The sequence below is a fragment of the Echinococcus granulosus genome, assembly GCF_000524195.1.
Source record: "Echinococcus granulosus chromosome Unknown EG_S00003, whole genome shotgun sequence".
NCBI classification, from domain to species: Eukaryota; Metazoa; Platyhelminthes; class Cestoda; order Cyclophyllidea; family Taeniidae; genus Echinococcus; species Echinococcus granulosus.
In genome coordinates this window covers 2,253,589-2,260,784 of record NW_020170383.1, presented here as the reverse complement: position 1 = coordinate 2,260,784, position 7,196 = coordinate 2,253,589, and positions in this window count along the sequence as shown.

Sequence of the window (7,196 nt, the reverse complement as noted above, 5' to 3'; positions counted from 1 at the left end):
AAAATCGGAAGGAAGTGTTGAAATAATAATTTAATTATTAGAGTATGACTTATTATGACTTTATTAAAAAATAGAAATGCAGCCTTATGTTCCTTATAGGCAATTGGGAAGCTTAATTTTTCAAATTGTAATGAGTTTGCTAATTTGTTTGAAGGTGTACTTATACATTTCGTGTTCTCTGTTTGTGAATTTCAGTCAAAATGCGATTTTGGAAGCACAAGGAAACTATCAGAGTGCCATCGTTTTACATACTCGCCCCTAATGGCTGGCGCTAATGCACGCGGTTTTTAGTATCTGAAAGTCAAATTGTTAGTTCCTACTTGGTTTGTTTCATAAAGCTAAGGTGGCGACGCTGGGTGGTTATGAGCATTTACGTGCTTGTTAACTTATAGTTATGCCATTAAGTGAAGCAAACTCGGAAGTCATCTTCAGATGCCCTTTAGCACTGCACTTTATCAAATAACTGCATAAATTTACAAGCAAATTATTTGATTTTAGTCAAAATCTATGCAATAACGCAAGTGGAGTTGCAGGGTCAAGATAAGCGGTATGTATGTAGGATCGTCTTATGTCGGAACAATTGTTGATTGAGTGAGTAGGTTTTTTGATAACTATGTCCGATTAATGGGTGCTGATTAGAATGTAGTAAATTGTAAGGGTATACAAGAGGCTAGTGCTTCAAATCTAAAGTGAATATGAATAGTTTGGATTAATCCGTGCTCTGTGCCGTGAGTAGCACGCCACATGGGAAAGATTAATTAGTTAACTACCACCCTTTGGATAATGAGCAATGCGCTTCAGATCTGCTCACACCACAACGTTGTTAGGAGTGGTGGTAAGAGCTGCGAGTTGACTGGCATCGCTACTCGAGTGGGAAGAGAGAGCTATGTTAAGGCTTATTTTATCAATTAAGTAGGTATTAAGTGATTTAGGAAAGTGTTAAGGGTTCATTGCCCCGCTGAGTAGGGGAAAGGGTGAGTGATATTTCCCTTTGAAGGCATCTGCGTTGACTTGAAGTAACTTATGCAGAGGGGAATTTAGGCAAGAGGTGTTGGTAAAGGTCTAGTGCTCTTATGTTCCACTTTTAAGATAAAAGTTGATTGTGTGCACCATCCAATTAACCGAGCCAAGCCTTTTTTTAGTATTTCTTGCTAAGACCTGTTTCACAACGTGTTGGAAAATCGAGGCGTTAGGATACGATGTCATACCATGGCCGAGCATAAAATCGAAAACTCTCTTCATCTGAGGCACAGAAAAGCTCTGTCAGACTTCAGTCAATTTTGTCTCTCACATCTGCTCAATTTATTCGAGTTTCTTCAGTGAAGAAACCGGATAATACTGAGTTAGATCTGTTCATCATGATGAGGTGATTAGATCCATGAAAATATGTTTGCTTCGTAGTCTCGTAGTCGTCAAAATGAAATAAGAAAGTTAAAAGTGACTGCTGTTAACATTCAACGGTGATTATGCATTAAATTTCAAAAGTAGACGTTTATGCAGTTTTCACGCAAAACAACTTCTTCTTCGCGTTCAAAGTACTTCAGTGAATAAGGCGACATCACCTTTCCAGTCACCATCGAACTTTTGGTGACTCATTGGAAGAAGGCGAGCTCTAGCAGCAATTTGTGTTAAATTACCCGATTTTAATCCACCAAATCAGCAACAAGATTCTTTTCCTAATACTACCGCGTTCACGCATCATTGTGGAAAGCAAAAGTGATCCGATTCTCACCGCTCTCAGGACGAAGCGAGCGGCTATCAAGAGGCAGAAAAAGGTAGATCCCATTTCCTCCATGTACTGATTGACTTTCAGAGATGATGATGAACAGCATGTGCCGATACTGGGGTGCTATACAACTGCAGTGATTTATCCGGTTGTTAGGCATGTTCGAAAATAGCTGCTTATCCTGAAAACTTCATTCATATCCTCTACGTACTATTCTTCCGGAGCGATTATCCATGGCACAGAATTGGTTGAAAGAAAACTCATACATGAAGTTTCCAAGTATTGCACTAAACCTCAGACGGCTTTTTCAGCCCTCAAATGCCCGCATTCTTACTGATGTTTATGTTCTCTCCGTTTTTCCCTGGACACTACCAAGCTGTCACATAAAATCGAACTAACATTCAGCAAATAACTTAGAAAATCGGATAAATATAACAGAGATTATAGGAAAATGAGAGAATATTGATAGTTACAAAGCGTCTACCACAAAGCGGCTAGAAAGTCGGAAAATCTGTCTTCAGTTATAATGCGCATCATTAACATTGTTTTGTTGCGTTATTCCTCTGACAACAAGATTTCCACTTAGGATGGTCATGCCTCAGCAACCAAAGCACTTTCATGATGGACAATCAAGCTAAGCTAAAACTCTACAATCCGAACTGTTCACATTCGAACATTTAATTCAATTTGTCATAAGGACTCGATAGTATAATAGCAATTTAACTATTGCATGACGTTTATGAGTATTAGATCCATTATTAACCACTTTTTGGTGTAGAGGACAGCTTTGATTTTTAATGGACTTCTAATTACGGGCCTCTTCAATGCGTGCATTTTGGGTTGCGATTATTGAACCCTGGGGTTTCACAGACTAATACTAGGCTATTCTTTCGTACTGGTTTGCTTTGTCACTTCTTCATGCATGACTTGGGACGCTACGCTAGGATTTTCGCACTTTTCTAAGTCAGTCTTGTCGGCTGTCATCACCACAAGAACAAACGTTTAGCAACAAATGTTACTTTTCGCTTTGAGGCATTGTAAACAAGGTTTTTGCCATTCTACGAGGTACCCGTGTATTAGAAGCAATCTAGGCGCTTTTTGGGTTGCTCGAGGCATTTGATTACGGTATGTCATAGTTGGCTTGCTTTGTTAAGTTGCATCTGTGAGTTGATGTGATTTGTTAATCGTCTTGTTTCGATATTTTTGCTTGTAAGCAGTTAGGACTAGAAGTTTTCACCTAAAAACTGTTAAGTCTTATATTTTACTGCATATTTCCCTCACTACTTCTGCACTATGCTTAAACATTTAAATCCGTCTTTCTAATTCCTTATTTCACTCGTCGTAGCAATGTTGGGACCAATACATCACTTCATTCCAACGATTGATGCGTAGGTATTGTAAAGCTTCCGGTTAGCCATTCTTCTTACGACTGCTTGACATTTTTCTTTGTTTCTCAAGTTAAATCTCTCTTACGTTTTAGTTAATAATTTTTTTAGGTTGGAATTAATAATGCAGCTGAATTACCAGCCTCAAGCGTACTATCAAATGCAGCACTTACTATTTGCTTGGTACATCTGTTTAGTCCCGTGAGAGAAGTTAATAATGCCGGTTGGTTTTGAAGACGGCTGCAGATGCTGTGACGTGTAAAAGGTAGAAACTAAGATGCTCTTTCTTTCTTCACCTTAAATGGGAAGGTGAAAATATGTCAGTTATAAAAGAAATTGTGTGCTCCATTTTTGCCAGTCGGAGATGTATACCTCGAAGGTGATACAGCAGACCCAAAGGTGAAATGCAGGGATTGGCAGAGGTTACGAAGTGGTTCGATGCTTTACCTTTGTTGATTTTGAGCAACCAGTGACGCAACTTCCTTATGTCACAAATATTTACAATTCTACTCGTGTGCGACTGAGGTAACGGTGCGTTGCTCCGCTCACTCACTGGCTAAGCCGATTCCATTTGGGTTGCCATTTAATCCAAAATCTGTAGGTTAAACTTGTTTCCCTGTTGTCATGGGGTAGTATCTGAGACGCAGCATTTCTCTTTCTGTGGTCAGTCGCATCAACACCGTCAATTTTGATCATTCAAACCTCTACTCAAAGCCCGATTTCATCATACTTGTCGATATTGACGAGGCAAATCGTGAGTCAAAGCAATTCAAGGGTTCATAGGCCAATTTGGTTGGGAAGAAACAATCGCCTTTAACACTTTTAAACTTCAACTGCATACACATGAGCCGAAATAAATTAACCAGATTTATTTTTTATCGAATCAATGAAACTATAAGAAGTGTCTATTGCTGGGTTCACTTTCAAGTTATCCCACTGAATTTACAAATGCTACCAGACAATCCTTGCACATTTCAATTTTGCTCGTCGTCGCCTTCACAGACAGGTAAATTGCCTGCGTAACCCATCAAGCCTACTTGAAGGAGATAAGCCTAGTCTGGTCTACTGTAAGGACAGCGCCTTATTTCCACATTCAAATTTTGTAGATGCGTTTAAATGTGAAATTTCATCAAAGTGATAAGGGTTGAAATCGTCATTACATGAAGAAAATAAACTTGGCGTTTATTTAGTACCAATAGATAAATCGACGGTTTGAAACCTACAAAGTGCCTCTGACCCAATAAAGCGACCCTCAAATAGATGAGTTAGAAACGACAAAACGCAATTATTTGAACTACCAGACATAAACTAAAACTAGAGCATTCGGAAGTCAAAAAAGCACTATTGGCACTAATCATGCCATTAGCAATCAAACGTTTAATGTGTTTGGCCAAATTGCATGCAAGTCGTGGGAAGGCCATTCCACTTTAATGCAATTGCTGATAGCAATTTAAAAAAGATGAAATTGGTTATTAAGGACTATTGTTCCCGCCAATTTATCATTGCAGCTAGGAGATGCTTGTAAGAAATTTGCACACGATCTATTCAATTCAACAATATGCTGCTGCGTTTTTCACAATAGGTATTTCCGTTCTTCCTTCATTTCTCAGCAAAACGAATTGCACACCAAGACGCTGACAAATTGGGGATTACGTATCCTGGTCTGTGGGAATGATTGCTTCAATTCTGCACCAACAAATGTCAAAAGAGAGATATTTCCTCGGGGATTCACCTTTGCTCCCTCCGTGAATTCCCGAGACCTTCTGAACGTAAATCCGAGTGATTTTCTTTCTACGATTGCGCAGCCCAATCATTCAAACCGCCTCCCACTTCGTCAACGCTTTCACCTGACCACTCTACCTGATGGAGGTATAAATGCTGCACTTAAAGCAGTGGTGCATAAGGACACTCCTCAGATCACTCGCTTGCTGCGCATGATCCATCACCTCAACACCTACTGCATTCATCCGAACCTTCGCTCGTTGCCCTACTTCCGAAGGGCACCAGTACCTGTCAAGTAAAGAATGTCTTCTTGGAGATTCACCTGTTTCTTCTCCACTGATTCCTGCAATCCTCTGAGAGTGGAATCAGGTGAGTTCCTTCCTGAGACTGCATCACCCACTAAGGCCAACCTTAACTCAACGCGTTCAGTCATTGCTGCTGCAATATTGCAAATTTCCTATTAATGCGATTTCAGTGATATTCCTTGAGCTGCTAAAATATCCCACCTTACTACCACTCATGTGGAGGTGAGTTTTTCCCTTTAATCGTAAAAGAACGTATGCGCAGTGTTCTGTACAGCTGAGCCATCACTTTCCATGGTGCATTGCAATTTTCGATGAACACCTATTTAACGATTGGATTTCGCATTCACCGCTGCAGCATTTTGCAATATTTAACGAAATCCTGTTGTGAATCAATTTTACATATAAAGCAATAACTATCCTTATATTTTGACAAATGTTACGATGTCGCGGACCAGCTGAGTCATATTAATCTAGATGGTGGGCAAAAGTGGTACCGCGTGCCCGAAGCATTACATTGAAATGTACGAAGTTTCTTGTGAGCGGAGGTATGGAAAGCAGTGATACTACTATCTGCCGTATACTTGATGTTATGCACAGTAAAGGTACCGGTTTCGGCCGTAGTGGCTCTCAGCCAAAATGCAACGTGAGAAGCCTCTTATCTGGCCTGAAACTGCTTAAGAGATTGGCCTTCCTTTGGGAAAGGTGAGCGCAAGACAACAATTTACGAGCAATTTCATTCTTCAAAAACCATCATACTCTGCTTCCTATGACAGTCTTCCAATTCAAACTAACTCAGAATAGGTGTTTGTTGCATTGTTAGTGTGCTGACGAGGAAGACCGATGTTTTCCGCATCGTATAATAGCACTATTGTATTCCAGAATCAAAATGGCCAATAAAGCAGCTGGTGCATGCCAAATCAGTACTTCGAAAGGATGAAGAAGTACGACAGATTTGTAAGGATAATTCAATTATATTAACACACCCTTCCAAGGTCAAACCTACGTATTAGATAATTCCAAGCGACAAATGCATTCTGCACTCCCCTTAATTGGTTCTTTTCTCCTACAAACTTAGACAGATCACTAAACAACAAAAGGCGGGTCGAATTTTCGCTAGGCACGAATGAGAACAATTTAGTATGTAAGAACTATTTCGATAAAGTATTTCGCTCTAATTGAGGAAACAGGTGCTACCTAGCGTAAACTGTAAAATCACATAAGGTGTTTTACTGCTAGAGCTGCATTTAAGCATTTTAGTCTGTTGCGTTTTCTTTTTTCCTAGTGACCTTCACTTTGCTTGTAAATATGCCTTTCTGCTTTTGAATCCAACTCTATAAATAAAGCTCAAACATTTGCCTAACTGAAAGGATGCGTAAATCATGCTTCACGTTGGCTTGGACGTCTTGTGGTAATTCTTTTTGCACAAGGCGTGGAAAGATAGAGGTAGTCCTTCGCAGTCACTGCTTTTAGTATTTTAAAGGCCAATTTCGCTCTCCTTTATGTCTCAGTCTAGAATTCATGCATTCTATAGCAAACAAAAAAATCACATGGTTTATTCAACTGAAGGAGATTGCGTTCTATTCTTTTTCATGAAGAGTTTACGGTTTCGTTCAAGAAAATCAGAGTGCGGTACTTGCTAGTTACTTGTACATAAAACTAGAAGTTTCAAATATGCATTAAGACATAAACCCCCAAAATCTATAAAAAGGGAGCAGAATTACTGTTTTGCTTCCGTTCAGCAAAAACGGCCCTTCTTTCATCAACCCTATCAACGTGCGACAGTTTCGGCTCAGGAGTGTTGCCATCAGGAGGCTCATTTCACATGGAAAGGCCATTCTCCGATTAAGACGCCTCGCACACTTGCAAATTCCACATGCGCGGCAGAGTGCAGAAAATGCCCGGATCGTCCAGAGCTATAATGCTTACTAAGGTCTTGAAAACGAATTGCAGTCAAGTTTAACAAAATGGTACACTTCTCTTTCAATTACACAATTTTGGTAAAAAAGGTATTTTTATGCTAAGGAAAGGGTAAATTTAGCTGTCTTTAGTTCATTTAGG